Raw genomic sequence first — 22090 nt, 5'->3', positions numbered from 1 at the left:
TGTTTGTGTTCCAATTGAATTGTACAGGTTATAGGTCACATTAAACATGGGAAAATTTTTGAAATGATTTATTGCAGTTTCATTTTTTATATCACAAAAAAATGGCATTTTAACAGGGGCATGTACACTTTTTATATCCACTATAGATAGTTTATTACCCTGGGTGCTGGATATTTTTAAAAATTTCATAAAGTGCCATTACTGAATCCCCCTTGCCCACATTGCTCATGTGTGCTAACCATAAATCTACAGCTAACTCTGTATCTAACCCTTACCCTACATATAACCTTACTAAAAAAACATTTCCATCAGCACTAGTATTGAGATGATGCTTGGTCTGGGTTTTGTAGCTGAGGTTTAGTGATTGAGACATTGTCAATGTTTAGTAATTTGCCCGTTTTGTATGTCACACCTTTGTGTTGTCATTCAGTTTTTATTTGTCATTTATATACTTCTCATTTTTTTATTATATTGTCGACTAATGATGATGTCATCCTATAAATATATATGTGTGTGTGTGTGTGTGTGTGTGTGTGTGTGTGTGTGTGTGTGTGTGTGTGTGTGTGTGTCTGTACATATGTGAATAATATTGAGCAAATAGATTGAATTTACTGTTCAATGAACAGTAATCCAATGAAAAGTAAAAGAGAAAGTAATGGAAGCTTTTATTCAGTAAAATGCTAAACATCAGCACCCACTTTACTGAACATCATTTAGCATCAGCTGAGTGCTGTACTTAAAAAAATAAAAAGAAACATCCTCATTCTACATTTTCTATACAGATTCTACACTTACAGTAAGTAGTGACACCTATGATTCTACACTATCTACACAAACACAGAAAACTAACCATAAGGCTTTATGCATGGCTGATGCCCCCAACACTTTGTCACATCCCTGTAAGTTATATGTAGGAACTCCATTATTGTACTGCCATGGAGAAAAGTGTAATGGCTGACCAGCATATCATCAAACAATATGACAGTGACAACACGCTGAAACTCCGCCTTGCCCCTAGAACACAGGATTGCCATCATGCTCCAAGACAAAGCACCATAAGTAATCCCATTACAAAGCAATAGCAGTTTAGAAATTACTAGAAATACTGCATGGTTAATATAGAAGACAATATGCCAATGTGGAGCTTGAATCAGGACTATTTGGATCTACTTGAATCTATCAAGATACATATGAACACCATAGTTTTGGGCAACTTTAACTACCCATCCATTGACTGGGTAAATTACTCATGCTCAAACTCACTTGCCCAAAGGTTCCTTAACTCCAATGCCTTGGATCAGCTGGTTGACATCCCCACAAGGGGTGCCAACATCCTAGATCTGGTGCTTACCGGTATGGGGGACTACTGTAGCACCCCTCCTGTGAGGTCTTCATTGGTGAGATATGACCACAAATCAGTCTCATTTGAAGTAACTATCAGAGACCATTGCTTTATACAAACAGCTGTATAACTGCATTGACTTGGCTGTACCTGATACGGCCAAAACAAGCTCCTCAAGGAAGAACAAACCTGCCTGGTGGACAATTGCCAATAACAGGCTTTACAATAAAAGGAAGAAATTGCTATCTAAGAGTAAAAAGGAGTGAGGCCTAAACTGGAAACATTCCTTCCTCAGCTTAAACAAGCAAATAAGACTTCTTGTGAAGTCCTCCAAAGCAAACTTGCTTCCTCAACTAAGGACAACCATATGGAGTTTTTTGGTTACATCCGTAACCTAAAACCATATTCTGAGTCTGTAGATATAGCTAACCTGTTAGCTGACAGATTCGGTGAAACTGTCACTCCTCTGTCCCTGCCTCACATACCCCATGACACTCCTACCACTTGTCCCCTACCTTATATCTCTAAAGAGCAGGTCAGAAATGCCCTCTCTAAGGCCAAAAATACAGCATCTATGGGACCTGATAACATCCCAGTCTGCATCCTACATGTGCTCCAACAAGAATTAGCAAAAAAAAAAGTTATAATCTCCCTGTACTCTTCCCACATCAGGCCAATAATTGAGTACAATGCCTCTTTTGGTCTGTAACTTTCCAAGCACTTGCAGCAAGTGGAGAGACCACAAATGTTCCTCACAAGGAAAATTCTAGGTCTTCAGCATCTGTCCTTTGTGGATTATCTGAAATCACTGCCACTTTATTTTGTTTCATACAGACTACTCAGAGGTGATCTCTGCCTTGCATATAAGGCAATCTGACCCTGCTTTATTGGAAATGCTGCATATCCGCAAATCAAATAGTACACGAGTAACTTGTTCTAAAGACCTTAACCTGGTATGTGACAATAACAGAACCTGCTGGAGGGACAGTTTTGTCTCCCAGAGGTTACCACACCTTTGGAACAGACTCCTACTTCATGTCAAACAGTTCACCTCACTGGCCCTCTTCAAGTGCAATCTAGACGACTGGATGGGTATCCGTAAATTCCCCCCAGGGGGTCCACCTGTCTCTCTCTCTTGGACAGGGGCAAGAGGTCTGATTGTGGAAATAACAGTAGAACATGGCTAGGCTTATGAGAGCCCTAGGATCATTAGCCTAGCAACTTCCTATGATCCTATATAAAGCAGACATCTCTACTGCAGAAATACAGGATGGTTACACATTAAGTGATTTATGTTGTAAAAATGAAAGAAGCCCTCTCTGTAAATGCTCCATCATTCACAGTGGTGATCATTTTTATTTACTGGAATAAAAGAGAAAAACAAGAGCACCAAGGGACCAGGACTCCTTTCTCCAAAATGAACCTTTATTATAAAACGATAAAAACAGTAACCAGTTTGTAAAACTGCTACTTATATCCTAAAATAATATGGTTTAGCACTTTTGTTATTCTAATATGACATCATCAGAACCATATCATCAAAACAGCCGAGCGTTTTTATCAAAGATCCTGAGGTATACCCCCTCAATTAACCAATCATATGAAGTCAAATCACATTACCCAGTGCTGGTCCTGGCCCCTTGGAGCTCCTGTTTTTTCTTTTATTTGTGGTCTGTATACCAAGATTGTGTACCTTCATTTTTTCACTATTGGATTTATTAGAATAAGAAAGCTGTATGAATTTTATCCAGAGAGAAAAAAATATATACAACGGTAGATAAAAAAAAAAGGAAAAAGGTGGATTTTCATGTTAGGAGTGTTACTTAAATCAGGTTTACATGTGGAATTATAAAAGACTGTAAGTTAAGAAAGAAGAATTTGTATAACTTTGAAGCACAGTATTAAGCTACTTTTGGAATAAATTAACGTTTATAAGGTAATATTACCTTTTGTCCACTAGATGACAAAACTGCAGTATATATTATGATTATGCCGAATTCAAGTTTTTTCTGAAAGCTGATTTTTAGGATGCCTTGTTTTTATGTTCTGTTAAATTTCATTATTTTGTTAGGTATGTTATATAAACTGGATTTAATATGAGGAATTGTGAAAAAAATGCGAGCATGTAAGGATGAAATATTTATTTTTTAAACATGATACCAAACTGCCTCTGACTAAAATGTTTAGAATGTAATATTATTTTGTTCCCCCAGATGGCAACATGTTCATTACATATATAAACTGAATCAAAGCTTTCTCGCAAGTTATTGATTAATCTGCTGTTGACTGGGTTATTTTCTTCATGTGATTAATTGAATTGTATATAAAAAGGCCATGAAAGGGGTCTCACAACATTTTATTTATTTTTCTTTGTTTACTAGGAAATTCCAACTGAGGTTTCTCCCATTTCCAGGGAAGACCTGGGGTGAAAGGTTCCACAGGTAAGAATAAAAATGCATTACTGAACAAAAAACATATAATATAGTAACTTATCTAGTGAGATTTTTAGTTAGAATATGTAAAAGTGGATAACAGGGGAAGGAAAAGGATTATACTGGAAGATGCATTTAAATAAAGAAAAATTCTAGTAGGAGATATATATATATATATATATATATATATATATATATATATATATATATATATATATGTAGAGAGTGGGATTTGTTCATCTGGAGCAAACACTTTATGAAAAAGGATTCTGTTGTTTAAAGGTGTTGAAAGCCTTTTTGTTTCATATTGTTAGGTCCATGTATCTTATTTGTGCCTTTTGCATGCACTGGAGTATGTTGTGGAAGGAAGCTATCTATATATATATATATATATATATATATATATATATATATATATATATATATATATATATATATATATATACACACACACACACACACACACACACACACACACACACACACATAAATTAATGTGTGTTTGTGAGTGTGTGTGTGTGTGTGTGTGTGTGTATATATATATATATATATATATATATATATATATATACACACACACACACACACACACACACACACACACACACACACATATATATGTGTATATATATAAATATATATATATATATATATATATATATATATATATATATATATATATATATGGGTTACCATCAGAATTTCGAAGCTTAAAACTTCAAAATTCATATGATCGAAGTTTTACAACTTTGAAATTCTGAACGAAGATCAGCATACAGTGCGGAACAGGAGATTTCCCTTTTCCTCACTGTAGTGTGATCTCGGAGTTGGAATATTTAAGTAGCAGGGGTGTGGGGGGTGCAGAGGGGCTTCCCCCCTGCAAAAACATGTTTAATGTTTTGTTAAATGCTTTTTTTTGGGGGTGGGTTCAGAATTTTAAGATTCCAAGATCTTGAGGTTCTGAGTTGAATAGTTTGAACCACGAGATTTTGGTATTTTGAAATTCTGAAGTGAACCTATATATATATATATATATATATATATATATATATATATATATATTAAAACTTTCATAAGTTCGAATTGCTTATGGTCGAGACCATAAGACTGAACTCGTGAAAGTTTGAAATTTAAATAAAAAAAAAATAAAAACAAAAAAAAAATTTGTACATTTTTGCTGGGAGGCAAGCTCCCCTGCACCTCCCTCTTAGGGGGCTGTGCATCCCACACCCCCTGCTAATTGAATATACCAACCCTGAGATCGCACTACAGTGAAGAAAATGGTAAATATACCATTCCGCTCTGTACGGTGATCTCCATTTAAACGGTTCGAACTTTCACAAGTTCAATCTTATGGTCTCAGCCATAAGCAATTCAAACTTGTGAATGCTATATATATATATATATATATATATATATATATATATATATATATATATATATATATATATATATATATATATATATATATATACATACACACACACACACACACACACCACCAAAGGTCCAGCACAAATATTCTCCTCCAGAATACATTCAAAAAGTCAGCCCATATGGCAATCCAAATAATTCAGGTTTAATGGATGCAACAGCACATACAGCAGTTAGCTGCCATACAGCAGCATCAGGAACAAGTAACTCCACACAGGATCAAGTGACTCAACAGACCAGTTTCGCCTCCTGGCATCATCAGTGTGTAAGTACATCCATTTCTCATTGCTTCTTAAATAGTCATACATTTAAAATCACACCTCGAATAAACATCATATTTGACCTTTGGTGGTGTGTATTTGTTTTGGTCTGTGCATTCTGTGTTTTACTGTGAGCACCAGGTTTGTTGGGTGGATATATTTTTTTCTGAGTGCTGCTTTTTATCTTGGGCTTTGATTCTGGAAGCTGCTTTTTGTACACTGGATTATCTATATCTGCAGGAAGTGATTTGTGCTTATTTATAGTGAATCTTTCACTGGATAAAGATGATGCTTCAAATTTTGGGGGTAGCAGCTTGAGCAGTCGAACAGGAACAAGTGCAGAGGTGAGTTGCATCTCTGAAATGGAGTGTTTGTTCCAGGATTTAAATGTTACCATCAGAAAATTACATTCTACAGTCTAGCATATCAAACTTTTGAGGGCATATATAGAGGCTGATATACTACTACGTGGATTACGAGTATATGTTGAACCTGGCATGGTGAAAGATTATCAAGAGTTTATGTCAAAATGGTGCTCAGTTCAGAATACAGCTTCTAAACATTTCCTTAACCTTTTGATAACTTTTTACGAGAAGTTCTTATTTGATATTGAGGGCAAATTAGACTCTAATTTAGAGAAAATTAAGTGTTTTGAGCAGCATAGTGAGTATAAAATATTGTATGATAAGTATACTGAAGAAATTAGTGTTTCTGAAAAAGATGTTAAAGCTAGGAAGTTAAAGAAATTTAACAGAGATGTTAATGACTTTAAAAAGAACATGGTGTAGACTTAGAAGGTAAATGAACGAGCTGTTAGATTTTCAGGGCCTGTAATTAAATCTAACAGAGAAAAGAGAAAAAGAGGGAGAATCATTTTAAATTCCACTCCTGGTTCTGATCCAGTAACTGATTCTAGTGCATCAGATTTTTTTTCTAATGCACTGAGCACTGACACTGATAATGATTTGTGCAAAATTTTAGAGTCTGCTTCTCCACTACAAAAAAAGGCCAGAAGGAAGACAGGCCCTTTAGAAGTGTGTGTGTGTGTGGGGGGGAGAGAAAACATCGAAAGTATAAGAGTGGATACCATCAAGAAAACATTCAGAGCTTTGACAAAAATGTGAAGTTTAGTAATGAATGTAATGTTGTTGAATGTTTTACTGGCGATGAATGTCATACTGATATACATGATAAAAATATTAGTGGGAATGAACATAATTTAATAGTGAACCTAACAAACATTAGTTTGACAGTTGGTGAAAAAAGTGTACTGAATAAAGGGCTGAATTATGTTCCATCACATTTTGTGTCACAGTATGATATGTATATGGATGCTAAAAACTTTTGCAGGACTTTAAATTTGAAATATTTTTGTAGTAACTGTGAAACTACATATGCTGTACCTGCCAGTTTTAAAGTTAAGAAATCTTCTTTTAACCCTCCATACCATTCTAGGGTGAAGCTTTTTGAGGAGCTGGTGTTAAAAGATTTGCATGTTAATCAAAGCACAATAGCACAATATTTAAACATCATAACACGAATTTCTCTAAAACTGAATGGAAAAGTTTGCACCTCTGTCCTTAGACACACCTCCCAGACACACAAACTACACCTATTTAGAGACTGTCGTAAGCTCTCTAACTTCAATAACACCCAGTTTAACTCCATGCTATGCAGTATTGATTGGTCCATCCTTAAACACATCCCTCTTGATGATGCTGTCATTAAATTCAACAACATTTTCCTAGATACCCTTAATTCCCTTGTTCCCTCCAGGAAAATCAGAATTAAATCAAACCATGATCCATGGCTCTCTAAAGATACTAGAGCACTAATGCATACCAGGGATAGCACCTGGAGGTTATGGCTTAAAACCAGGCATACTCCCCATCTACTTAAATACAGACAATTACGTAACTTAGTTAAGAAATTGGTCACCAAAGACTACGACTGTCCTCATCTAGACAACAGGTCCAACCCGTGCAACTTCTGGACTACTCTTAACAAAATACTTTACCCTGGCAAGCCTTCTAGCCCCTCACCCTACCCCAACAAATCTCCTCCTGAAATTGCTACCCTACTCAACAAACACTTCAGTGACACTATACAAAACCTTACACCCCCAAATACTAATGCTGAAACTATTACTACTACCAACAACCCTCATAGCCAGAATCTCTTCTCGTTTAAACCTGTGTCAACTTCCTACATCAAATCCCTTCTTCTTAAGCTTAGCCCATGTTCTCCCTCTACCGATAACCTACCTCCTACATTTCTCAAACTTGCTGCTGAATCTATAGCCTATCCTATATCCATTCTCATTAACAGATCTATACAAGAGGCTACAGTTCCTACTATTTGGAAATCCTTCTATACTATCCCACTGCATAAAGGTGGCAACTCCACTGATCCATCTAACTATCGTCCCATTGCTGTTTTTTCTCCCATCTCCAAGTTGCTCGAAAAATGCATACATTCACAACTTCTCAACCACCTCCTCCAACACAACCTTCTCAGTCCCACTCAGTATGGTTTCCATCCCTACTACAGCACATCCACCGCCCTCCTCTCTTTCACTCATACCATAGCCAATGCCCTTGATAACAATCAGCTAATATCCTGCCTCTTCCTTGATCTTTCCAAAATCTTTGACACAGTCTCTCACACTATACTACTTTCTAAATTATCTAACCTCAACCTGTCTTCTTCCCCCCTTGCTTGGTTCTCCAGCTATCTCTCAGGTAGGCAGCAATCTATCAAATGGCTTTCCTCCTGCTCTCCCTTTATATCTGTTCCAACAGGTGTTCCTCAAGGCTCTACCTTGAGTCCCCTCTTATTTAATATCTTTACAAACAAACTATTCACCTCTTGTAGAAAATCTTCTCTTATACAATATGCAGCCGACTCTACACTCATCTCAATCTCCAGTAGTATCACAGACCTTCTCACCCTTACTCAAAACTCCTTTCTATTTACAGAGAAATGGTTATCTGACAGTCTGCTTATCCTTAACCCTAACAAGACCAAGCTCCTGCTCTTTCTCCCCCGCTCTCTTTCCAACCACAAATCTACATTTACCATAACATCCTCTAACAACACAATCATAAAGCCTGAGCCACACACTAAACTGTTAGGCATCATTGTAGATGATGAGCTTAAATTTAAATTACACTTACTGGAAGGAATAAAAAAAAAACACACCAGAAACTTGGCTTGCTCTATCGTAACAAAAGATTTCTTACTCCAAACGCTAGACTCTCCCTAGCACAGTCCTTCCTCCTGCCCACACTTCTCTACACAGCCCCAATATTAACCAATATACAAGCTACTACCATGAAAAAACTGCAACAAACTTACCATAAAATTGCAAGATTCATTACTAACTCCCCCTACAACTCCCATCACTGTATTGTCCTGAACTCATTACAATGGTTCGAATTCCCTCAACTACTTCTACTTTCTCAATTTCAAGTTATTCACTCCATTCTATACAGGCCTTCATCCTGTCCAGCTCTAAATACTCTTGTATCTACCTATACACCTTCTAGAACCCTCCGCGCCTCTAACCAACAACTTCTGAATGTAGATCATCCAAAGAAGAACACAGGCAAACTACAATATAACTGCTCTATAGCCCACACTTGGAACAAACTTCCACTGAACATCTGCTCCATCATACACCCTGCACACAGGAACTCAAACATTATCTTCTCAACACTAAATCATGTCTCTGCTTAGAACCTACCTGATATTTCCCCTTTATACAATTGATGCTCCTTCCCTCTGAACTCCTGAAAGCACCTATACCTTCCTACAAAGCCTATGCAAGAAATCTGATTCACTTGTATATCACTTATTTGATCACTTGTATATAACTTGTTTTGTACATAAAAAAAAAAACACATTAGGGGTTCATATACTGATTTATTTGAGAAAACCCTATTGCTGTAATCCGAATATGTTTGAGTCATATTTGTATTAATATGTTTTGGAGTTATACTTGATTATGGTACTTTCTACTTTTTGTTATCTATGTTATCCTAATTGTTTTTGTAATTGGAGCGTTTCTCCTCAGGTCTCCACTGAAAACGGTCTCCTGCCCAGCTGGACCAACCCGGTTAACAAATGTCAAACACATAAATAAAACTGAGAGAGAACAAGGATTTGGTAGTGCTTAAGGCTGACAAGGGAGGGGCTACAGTAGTTGGGAAACAAATGAATATACTAAGGAAGTTTTAAGACAGTTGGGTGATGGCAGATATTATTGTAAGCTGCCTTTAGATCCTACTATGGATTTTAAATGTAAGATTGATGCAATACTCTTACAGTGTAAAACTGAAGGATATATTTCAGAGGCTGTATATAAAGAATGAATAGTGGAAGAACCTAAACCGCAACTGTTTTATATATTACCTAAGATATATAAAAATGTTTCCCCCCACTTGGCAGACCAATAGTGTCAGGTAGAGGTTCATTGATGGAACTCATTTCCATGTATTTGGAAAGTCAGCTTAAACCACTACTGCCTTTAGTTGGAGCTAGAGTTAAAGATTCTAATGAATTATTGTGTTTAATGAATGACTTACAGGTTACCCACGATTGCTACCTTTGTACACTGGATGTACAATCATTATATACAAGTATTCCACATCATGGGGGTATTTCTGCTATACAATTGTGGTTGATTAAATCAGAAAGATATTCTTTAGAGCACTGTAATTTTTTTTGTTAAAGTTGGTTAAATTGATTTTGGAACATAATGTTTTTTATTTTGAAAAACAGTGCTACTTGCAGCTAAAAGGGACAGCAATGGGCACTACTTTTGCACCAATATATGCTGATCTCTTTATGGGTTTTTTGGAAAAGAACTTGATATATAGTGAAAATAATCCATTCATACATAATTTAGTGATGTGGCCATCTTACTTGGATGATTGTTTATAGGTTTATAGATTTTATAGATTAGTACTAGGCTAACTGCCCTTGCAAGCCATTTTAAGCCTAGCCAATTATCCCTTGTGAGACTCAAACCCAGCACCTTGTGTTTGTAAGGCAAACACCTTAACCATTAGGCCACTGTCCAAACCTCATCTGGTCAAGATCAGTTGGTGACTGGCATCTATTTGTCGATTATCTTAATTCTAATGAATTTGGTGTTAAGTTTGTGGATAAGAGTGAGCATTCTACTATTGATTTTTTGGATATCCATGTAACCAAAGGCTTGAATGGTACCATGGTAATGGAGCTTTATAGGAAACCCTTTACTAAAAATGCTATATTGGAAGCCGGTAGTTGTCATCCTGAACATATGGTTACTAATATACCTAAAGCTCAATTTCAGAGGTTGAGATGTATTTGTAGTCAGGATGAGAACTATACGGCTGATGCTGAAAAAATGGGTGACAGGTTCATTAGAAGGGGGTATGATAGATCCCATATAGCTGGGGAGAAAAACGTATCTCCGAATTTAAAGAGAGTGGTTTTGTTAACAAGTACCTGGGAAGTAGAACCTGGACCTGTTAGGCTTAAAAATACTGGGGTTAGACTAGTTACCACATATGGTATGAACAGTTATAAAATTAAACAGGTTATTGACAAACACTGGCATATTTTAAAAATCTGATGATTTTTTTGACCAGTGTCTAGGTGACCAGTGGTTTTACAGCTACAGATGAGGTAGGACTGTGGGTGTAATAGATATTTATATGTAACACTATATTGAGAAATGTTTATATGGGGGTGTGACTTTAAATGTATGACTATTTAAGAAGCAATGAGAAATGGATGTACTTACACACTGATGATGCCAGGAGGCAAAACTGGTCTATTGAGTCACTTGATCCTGTGTGGAGTTACTTGTTCCTGATGCTGTTGTATGGCAGCTAACTGCTGTATGTGCTGTTGCATCCATTAAACCTGAATTATTTGGATTGCCATATGAGCTGACATTTTGAATGTATTCTGGAGGAGAATATCCATGCTGGACCTTTGGTGGTATGTATTTGTTTTAGTCCATGCATTCTGTGTTTAACTGTGAGCAACAGGATTGTTGGGTGGATATATGATGTATAGATACAGATAGAATGTTAAAGCAAACCATAAAGTGAGGTAATCAGGACAGCTGTCAGGCTAGGTATACAGATGTGCAGAATGAAGGAAAAAAATCTATGGAAAGGATGAGTTGTAGATGAAAGGGGGATTGATATTAATTACTTCTAGACAATGTTACAGAAGAGATGATGTGCATGAATTTTGATTTTTATATGATTTTATAATTAGCTCTGTATGTATTTTGCATACATTGCGCAATGACTGCCAAAAGCAGAGAACAGGATACAAGGATTAGTATAAATATCACTTAATAATTGTAATGGTCAAGCTTTAAGCAATGAGAAACTGGTTTGCGCATGTATGTGTGAGTGTGCATGCATGTGTGTGTCTGTATGTTTGTGATGAAGTGAGTTATAAAACCATGAGTCATAATTAATATACCTCTTAATATATCGTAGAGCACTCCTCAAGCTTAAATAAAAATGTTCTAAAATATAACTTGAAACCAAAAACAGTGAGCAAATAGTAACCGATTTATAGAATTTCCTTTCAGCCATCTACAATTTTATGGATGTGTTTAATTATGTCTAGAAGTAGTAATTGTTCTTCTGATAACTATACTGTAACAATTCAGTAAATACAGGCTTTAATGTCTTTCTCACCTGCAGTTTTACTATAACTCTGGAGAATTTGTTTTGTAGCAATTTTCTGTTGCTTTTCTGTTTTCAAGCCCAGGCTTTGCTTAGCTCACTCACCCTTTCTTCCTGCACCATTTCCCCTCCCCTTCATTTCCCTCACTCCATTTTCCAATTACTGACAGGCTGAGATTACTTAATCCCTGCCCCTTAGCAGCGCCATCTTTGAATCCCAACTGTCCTCATGTAAGGAACGCCAACTCTGCAGTATGTCTCCCCTGTGTTTTTTGCCAAATAATAGCTCTTATTATCTGCTAATTGACAAATGTGTTTTACAAAATACAAGTGAAAGTCGTACGTAAATGCTTTGGAAAAGCCTTAAAGAAATGCTATTTTTGCCTTATGTTGTGTGGTTGTAAAGTGTAGCTTAGTAAATCTGTAGAACTGTGTAATTTGGTTTATAAAGCATAGTAAAGTAATCTAGCTTGGTTTGTCAAGCATAACATAGAAATCTGTAAAACAGCATACCTAGCCATGTTACAGCAGTGCTTGAGCTGTCGTAATTAAAAGTCGCCCTGAAATTGCTAGTTATTTATAAGCGACTACAGGCACTAAATTGTAATGACTGTTCTCCCAGGCTTTATCTCTGTGCATAAAGATACCAGAAGGGACACAGTAGATAATTTGTTTTCCCTGTAGTAAATGGTATTCTGTTGGAAATAATTAAAACTGTTGTAAATGTATTTTCTGTTGGAAAGAATTAAAACTGTTGTAAAAGGTATTTTCTGTGGAAAATAATTAGAACTGTTTACTCCACAGAAAACAACACATCACAAATGTAAAGCATTTAGGTTCATAGGTTCATAGGTTCATACTAGGCTATCTGCCCGAGGGCATTTACAAGCCTAGCCTACTGCTTTGTGCTACATACGCCTACCCCCTTGAGTATGGGGAATTATTTTGCTATTTTGCCATGCCAACAGTGAGCAGTGACACGGGAGGGTAATGGGGTATATCTGCCCACATCTCCCATCCATTGGTCAAGATTTCAAGAACAAGGCCACAGTCTGGTGCTCATGTGCGAGTTCTGATTCTGTTCCAGGGAGTAGGTGGAGTGTCTAATCTAACCCTCCCTCCAGCACGTCATATTAATGTCGAGGTCGTGTCGGCCACGCTCGCCCCTTGATGATGGATCTAGATCATTGAGATTTTGGTGATTCATATTCAGTGGGTTGACATTTGACATGGCTTTAGGCAGTAGCACCTCCACAGACAGCGGTGGCGGTAAGCTGACTGATTCAGTTGAAGTCTTTCAGACGTCTTTAGAGTTTGAGACCCTTTATTTTTGTTTTTGAGGAACTTTTGTGGCCTCTCCAGCTGCTCTCCAGCAGCTGCACAGTCGGGTCAGAAATGGGGCATTATTGTATTGTCATCAATCTGATGAGTGAGTGATAAGGGAGAAGGAGACCAGTGGTGATGAGATGAGAAGATGCTATGATAAGGTGGGATAAGAAGGCCTTCCTTCCCTAACTACTTTAATGGGATAGCTGTGAAGATGACAGACTAGATCACTATCAACCTGGGTCCCCTGATCCCTGCTAACTCAGTCTGTGTCCTGCCTCCCTGTTTATTTGGTAGCTAGGGGTATTGTTATTTTCGAAGAGATGACTAGTTTGGCTTTGGCATTTAGGTTTAGGTTTGGCTGGCTTACCCTACCTCCGTTTCTGTGAGACCCTTCTGAAGATATCTGTGTCAGATGTAGTTTTTCTACTGGTTAGCAGTGTTTGATCACATGTGCAACTTGTATCACTCCTGCCCTCTGTGTTTGCTTGTACTTCAGAGATAAAGATGAGGAAACAGGATGGAGCCCAGACTGGACCCTGGCCAGACAGGCTTTGACACTGCTTTGTGTCTGACATAAAGCCAGCAACTCTGACCCTGTGAGTTTCTGTCACTCAACCAGTTGCAGCCTTTCTGTATACAATATGGTTAACATTTCAGCTTAAGGTTTTCAATTTCGGGTAGAGTGGGGTATTGTATTCGAAGACAATTAGCCAGATGGAGGTAGGCTAGGCCGACTGCCTTTCCCTCATCGCAGGCAGTGGTGACTGTTTCAAAAAGTCATGGAAGTTTGGTGGCATGATCCCAATTTGACAAAGCCAAACTGGGTTGGATCAAAGTCTGCATTGCAGATGTCCTTTGTGATCCTCCACGGCTTGATCCCTCCCATGGCTGCCGGGATAAGGCTTGTCAAGCTAATGGGCGGTAATTTGCAGTGGTAGGTGGAGGCACAGCCTTTGTGCGCCACCAAATTTGCAGTGAGTACTCGCAAGATGCGTGTTAAATAAGTAAGACTTTGATTAAACAGCCCCTTTCAGGAGCTGTTATCCAGGTCATTGAGTTAGAGTAGACACACAGCCGGGCTGCACTTTCATTCCCTTGGAATGGATGGGCGAGCTTTGCTGGAGAGGGTTTCTCTCTTGAAGCTGGATATGTTTGGGGGGCTTTGGGAGTTTTTCAATAGATATCTCTCTCCTTTTGGGGGAGGGGTGAAGTTGCATGATCACTTCAGGCCAGTATGTGTTCAATGTCTGTGGTCATCTTGAAATCTTCACATTTCTTTACTAGTCAGTAAAAGGCATATCTTGTCTTTTGAGGTTTTGAGCATAATCTCGCTAAAGAGGCCTTGAGATTGTCTTTTGAGTCTTTAGCTTTTTATTTATAGATCTTGTGCTTTGGATGATTTTATGAGAGCTCTTAGTTTTTTACTTATATGTATCAAGGGTGTCTTACCTTTTAAGGATTTTGCTCTATCTTGTACCTTTTTCCTTTTTTTGTAGAGCTTGGTTTTGCTGGCTGGGGTCCACCAGACTGGGCCTGCCCTTGGGTACAAAAGAGTCTTTTGTTTCTTTGCTTTGGATTGCCTTATCTGGGCAGTCCTGCAGGTGCTGGTAGAAGATTTTTGTAAGTCGTGTGCTGTGAGAGTTACTGTGTCTCCCATTTCCGGGGGCCTTAAAGGGAGACCACACTAGTAGAGAGAAGTTTGAAGTCGGCTTTTTGGGAAGTTCTTTACTGTGGTCCTTTATTTATTTCAGGGGGGGGGTGGGATGAGGACCTGCAGACGAGATTGGTTGTGATCTGATCTCACCAGTGATCCTATGCATTGATTGTTACTTGGTGTAGAATTAAGTGATGATGAGGATCAAGGGTGTTATCTCCTCTTGTGTGAATGGTTGGGTGGTGTTTGATGGCATTTGAGTTTATGAATTATGAATTTTTTTGGGCTTTATGTTTCTTTGTGAGTAGTGTATCCCCTGAGTTATTATTGTAGTGAAGTCATGGTGTATGATGGGTGTTGGTATTATCTTTATCCCCTCTAGTGTTTTCAGGAAAGGGATGGTGAGGAGGTTTCAGTTGTTTGGTGGCCTGTAACATGCTACTATTGCAGAGCAGTCTTGCCTCTGGTGCTATTTTCCTGATTTGGTCTCCGATGCATCATCGCGTTGCCACCAGTCTTGCTGTATGGGTGTTGCGTGCCTTCCCTGATGGTTTTGTGAGATACCCTATTTTCCTGATTTCTCCATACTGGAGAAGATATGAGGTAGCTGATGATAGTAGCTGGGATGCTCTCTTTTTGGAGTGAGCAGGAGCATGTTTATTCTCTTTCATCGATGTTAGGGTGGTTGGTTTAGGCCTTGGAGCTGCATTTTGAAATTTAGACTTTTGGTGTTAGCAGCCTTATTTTTAGTTGATTTCCTTTTTTTGTGTTAATTTTAGGTTTGTTTAGAAGGTGAGCCTTGCCTAAAAGGCTCACAATGGGGGTGGCACCGATCCGTGCCAATAGACACCAGTGTTTAGCAGGTGCAAGCAGGTCACTTACCAAGCAGCGTGGCTTGTCCAGCATTCTTGGTGACACAGATGTGATCCCAGTCCCCTTTGGATACTGGATCTGTTTGAGCCAATTGTTAGTTTTCATCATCTTAGGTCTGTATTGATCAATCATTCTTGCCTCAGCGATGCCTCAAGGTCAGGAGTCCTGACCTGCCTCATCTTTAATCAAGCTGTCTCTTCAATGTCTCTTTTCATGTAGTCCAATTGACAGTCTCAGACCGTTTAGCTACCTGCTGTTGAATGACCTGGTCATATTTGTACCTGAGCGGATGAGTCCTGAGTGCTTGCGTTATGTGACCAGTGTCTGGACAGGAGTTTTTACTGTGACCTGTGACATGGATTCTCTGGTCCGGGTGAGGTCTATGTTGTCTGACTATGGAGTCCTGTGCTGGTGGTGTCTGGCATTGTGTTTGTATAGGGCTGTGGTGTTTGACACTCTTTTTGACTGTGGTATGTGTAGTTGTGTTGTTGTGTTCTAGAGGTGGTGGTTTTGGTTTTGTGGTGGTACTATGTGGCCTCTGTTGTATGATTTTGTGTCAGAGCCTCCCCTCCTTGTCTTTGTGTTTATGTGTAGTTGCCGGAGATTTTGTGTTAGTCTATGTGAGACTGGGTCTATTGTGTAATTGTGGTAGTTGTCCCTCCTGACTGGTCTTGCCCAGTCTATGTGCTGTAACTCAGCCTCCATACTGGCGATGCCACCAGCTCTCTAGGAGTAGCTGTGTTTGTGGGAGGAGAGGGTTGTCTAGAAGGTTGAGGCAATAACTTTATTGCCACAATATGGGAAGTTCATTAGCTGAGCAGGAGATGACACTATTGCTAGATCCTATAACATGCTAGAACATAGACAAAAACTTTAAAAAGATTCGAGGTTTAATGGGTGACCGAGGTTTGGGGGTTGATCTTTGGGGATTTATCTATAAGATATAATAAGTGTAGTAATAAGTAAATTTTTTATAAGGACTGAGTTAGGTGTATTTTCGATAGTCTTTATAAGCTTCAAGTAGAGAAAATTGAGTTTAACATAGAGCGTATAGGCTGTGCGAGTAGTATAGGAATTCGAGGCTTAAAGGAGTTTCAAGATTGGACTTGAAGAAGCAGGCTTTAGAAAGGACAGATAGTTTTAAAAATGGCTAGTGTGGCCCTGGTACGTATAACAGTAATAACTCCTTCATCTTGCAGGCAGTTTAATCTTCCTAGCAGGGCTGGAAAAGGCAGATGGAAACCCCAGGAGGCCAAAGAAAATGGAGGTTACAGCAGTATCTGCACTCTGAGAGGACAAACAGGCAGTTCAGTCCTCCCTCTCCCACTAGTGAGTAAAGAAACTACCCACTTTTTTGAAACAAAGGAGAAAATGGAGAACACACAAACAGAGACAAAGCCAGGGATCAGATCCATCGACAAAAATGGAACACTGAGAAAACACTTGTATAGGAAAGCTCAGAGTTTTTTTGTTTTTTCAAGTTTTTTTACAGACGAAGGCAAAAACACAATGTTTTAGATTTTTTTCGTTAAAATGACAAAAACTTACACAAAATAAGCTCAAAATTTTACTTTGGAGGCACAAAGTCGAAAAGCTAAGAAAAATTAGAGTAGTAAGGGAAAGGTACTTATAAAAAACGAAAAAAAGCTAGAAATTTGATAAAATAACAGTGAGCTTAAACGAACAAAAAAAAGTCCGAAAAGCCCGCAAGAAAAATACTTAAAATCTGGAATCTGAAAAGGTCTGGTCTCTGCTCTGGGAGGAACACTGCCCCTACTGGCCAAAACCACTGAAGTCTCAATGGCTAGGAAAAGCCAGCCAAAGAGAAACGTATAGCGGGCAGAAGAAAAGAGGAGGAAACAAGGAAAATGGCTGGAACACTAAATCAAGACAAGTAAACCACTCAGCTGAGGATGACAAGCAAAACACTAGTTTAGGACCCCACTAGAAGACAAAATAACCCCTTTTTTTTTCAAGGAAAATGGAGAAAAACAGGAACCAAGACAAAGCCCAGGGACCAGCAAAATCTGGTCTCTGGAACACTAGTTTAGGAACACTTGGAAAGCAAAAGATATTTTTTTTTTTTTTTTTTTTCAAGTTTTAGCAAGTGCAGTAAACAAAACACAATAAATGCTACAATTTTCAGTTAAATGCTGATAAATAAGCAACAACACTAGAGCTGTGATTTGTGTAGTTTAAAAAATAGGCAAAACTTAAGCTAGCAAGTGCAGTTAACAGTTTTAACTTATAAACACAGAAAAACACAGCAAACGCAGATAGAATAAGCAGAAACAGTTCTCAGAAAAACAAAAAATGTAATGCAAATACCTGTTTTTAGCAGTTAATATTAATCCTATGGAAAGATTTGGAGACATTTTTCTTTTTTGCATAGAGAAAGATATAGATGCTTTTCCCAAATTAAGAAGCACATAGTTTAAGGCTATAAGGATCATATTTACTAGAAAAATTAAAGATAATTTTTCGAACATGAGAACTACAGTTTAAAGATGTCTATCTAAAATGAGAATTACACAGTTTAATCATATTAAACGCTAATGTATGTTACTGTAGGCTGTCGCTACTTTGTAAGAACCCGCTTAAGGTAAAAGTCACGGATGTTTGACACAGTATCAATATTTTAATGCAATACTGTTTACGAACAAACTATAGACTTTATGGGCTATTTGCTCCAATAACATAACCAGTGAAGTTAATTGATAAGCCATACATGAACATATATTAGTTATTTCACATAAGTCTAACTACCTGAAGTTACCGCTATTAATATTTTTGCATTGTCTGCTCCATTTTTTTTCTTTTAGTAAGTCCTGCACCTAAAGGATACTAACTGTCCCAGCCAAACCACACCCTCGATGGGCTGAACTACATAAAAGGTGACCGGGCTCCCTACAGCAACTGTGGGTGACCAAAACAACTGAATCTCCCAGTTTGTGCCAAACTATGCATGTCCAGCTTTTTAAAGAGTTTTTTTACTATATAAATATTCATTTCACTCTAAGAAACTCCCTGTAGAGTGGCCTCTGCACACCTCTCTCTCTCTTTCAATAGGTCTAACTCTTCCCTACTTAACCACTGTGCTTCCCCCTTATACTTTATACTTAACTAGCTGCCTGTCTTCTAAATGTTTTAGCCCAGTACCTGTACTGCTCCCCCCTCTTAACCTACACTGCAAACATCTCTCTCTACCCCTCATATTGCTGCATATTCTTTCACAGTAAATAGCCATATTTTACTTTGGTCCATGTATAGAACTCCAAACCTACAGACATTTCTAGTAGGAGTTATAGCCCACATAAAAACACAAAACTCAAAGTGCATGTAAGGCTTTAATGTCTTTCTCACCTTCAGTTTTACTATAACTCCGTTCTGTTGCTTTTCTGTTTTCAACCCCAGGCTCTGCCCTGCTCCGGGCTCACTTCGCTCCCCCTACCCTACCCCCATTCCCACCCATCCCCAATCTTATTAGATTTATCTCTATCCTCAACCCTGCCCTCTCTCTCCATCATCCAGTCAACTACTTCCACCATCAGAAAATTTAAAGACCCACCCTATCAACCACATCCACATAACTTCTCAATCGTTATGGCCCCTCGTATTCACACATATCACCACTTATTATCAGTCCCTGCATGATCCATATTTTAACTCTATTCCTATTAATACAAACTACATCTATACATGCAACCATATACCCCACCAACCACTTTCAGCACACAAACTCTTCCTATATAACTAAACAAGCTTAGTTACTCAAACATCTCTCCCTCTTTATTAGCAGTTAATAACATTACCTCAGACTGATTAAAACTACTACCGCCTACCCCCAAATTTAAATTATGTCTAGTACTACACTACAAACCCACCCCACATAAAGAACAATCTCATACCAAATTTTATCTACTCCACAAATTAATACAATGTGGAGATATCTATTAAAATCCAGGCCCAATCAGCACTCATACATCCACTGCTAACCAAGCTGACCAAACATTTCACCGCATCCATACATCCACTATTAGGCTACCTAATCACACATCTCAACATGCACTTCCCCTAGTAACAATAAATACTCACAGCATTTGCAATAAAACTACTGAATTCCATGCCTGGCTAACTACCCACACCCCAGATATTATTGCAGTAACAAAAATATGGCTGAAACTGCACATTACTGACTCACTACAAATAACATATTAAAAACCCATCCCCACTTTCAGTAACCTTGAGCTCCTACTTACATCTTTTTCACATAAATAGAAGCAAACAAATATGCATGCTAGTAATTTATATTCCCCCAGGCCATAATATCCACATACTCAAAGACGTTTTATCTTAGATAAATCAGAATAATCTGCATGAAACTATAATTCTAGGAGACACCAATATTATTTGGTTAAACTTAGACACCCCCTCCCCAACAAACAGCATGCATCTTCACAATTTTACCCAACTCATCACTACTCCCATTCATGGTCTATCAACAGGCTCTGAATCAACCCTAGACTTGTAACTCATCACTACTCCCATTCATGGTCTATCAACAGGCTCTGAATCAACCCTAGACTTGTAACCCATCCCCAAAACTACACAAACTCAAGCACCCTAACAAATATATTAAGTGACCACCTTCCAGTATATACCCACAGGACTCACCCTCAAGCAGTCAAAACACACTCATACAGAACCTCCAGGAACTTTGCCCACTTTGACCAAAATAAGTTTATAAGTAACCTAAACTCCCATAACTGGAACCCATTAAAAATACTCCCCTTTGATGAAGCCGTTGACTATTTCAACAAACTATTTTTAAATACTCTCAATAGCCTAGCTCCAATGCGCACTAAACAAACGAAAACTAACCATGCCCCCTGGTTAACAAAACTAACCAAACAATCTTTCTTTCTTAGAAACAAAACATGGAAAATATGGCTGAGAGACAGAACAAAACAAAACGAACTCCACTACAAACTCCGTAACAAGTCAAAAAAGCTAGTGATACAAGATAAAAAAGATTATTTTTATGCTAAACTATCTACCTCATATAACAATCCCAAAACATTTTGGAAGTCCATCTCCTCTCTACTTATCCCAGGCACCATCCAAAACCCATCCCCTGCACCAGAAAAAAACCCACAAGAAATTTCTCAAGATTTTAATACCCATTTCATCTCTACCATTCAAAAACTACTCAGACTGCCCATCCAGCCCAAACGCACACTTTCCACCACCAACAGAACACACCCCCTCCCCTGCAGATTACTCTAATATGCAACCAGCCAACTCCTTCACTATCCAACCTGTACTCACCTCACTGATCTTGAAACTCCTAAAACAACTCAAACATTGCTCACTGTCTGCAGATAATCTTCTCCCAGAATATCTGCAACTAGCAGCTAGTGCAATAGCATATCCAGTTACCATTCTCATAAATCACTCTCTCTGAATCCTATGTTCCTCTTCTATGGAAGAAATACATCATTACCCCACTACACAAAGGGGGAAACTCCTATGATCTTTCTAACTACCACCCTGTCTCTGTACTCTCCCCACTATCGAAAATCTTGGAAAAATATGTTCACTCACAACTACTTAAACACCTGTCATGTAATGCTCTTCTATCCCCTACCCAACATGGGTTCCATCACGGCATAGCACTATTACTGCCCTACTGTCTTTCACTGACTCTGTCAACAAAGCTTTAGATGCAGGCCATCCTACCTCAGTAATCTTACTAGACTTATCTAAGGCTTTCAACACAGTGTCACATACTAAGCTAGTAAACCAACTATCAAGACTAGGTTACTCCCCAAAATCCCTCAACTGGTTTACCTCTTACCTATAGAACATGGAACAATCAGTAAGGTGGTTAAATGTGCAATCCTATTACCAACCTAACAATATAGGAGTACCACAAGGATCCATTTTAGGCCCACTACTGTTCAATATTTTCATCAATGACCTGCACAAGCCCCCCAATCCAGAATCTCATCCAATACACTGATGATTCAGCATTGATATCTACCTGCAACAATTTCTCAGACTTC

General features: G+C 38.3%; 1 long non-coding RNA gene across 1 annotated transcript in view; it reads left to right on the top strand.

Annotated features, from left to right (window-relative positions):
- The first annotated feature begins 3654 nt into the window (after positions 1-3654).
- LOC122811860 overlaps positions 3655-22090 on the top strand; it is a 172887-nt gene continuing 154451 nt past the window's right edge. The window contains exon 1 of the long non-coding RNA XR_006366310.1: positions 3655-3783. This is a non-coding gene — a long non-coding RNA (uncharacterized LOC122811860). The remainder of the gene's footprint in view (positions 3784-22090) is intronic.

This window comes from Protopterus annectens, chromosome 9.part0 (assembly GCF_019279795.1).
Source record: "Protopterus annectens isolate FY-2018-M chromosome 9.part0, PAN1.0, whole genome shotgun sequence".
In the NCBI taxonomy this organism is placed as follows: Eukaryota; Metazoa; Chordata; order Ceratodontiformes; family Protopteridae; genus Protopterus; species Protopterus annectens.
The sequence above is the reverse complement of the archived record's forward strand: the minus strand, read 5'-3'. Positions and strand labels throughout refer to the sequence as shown.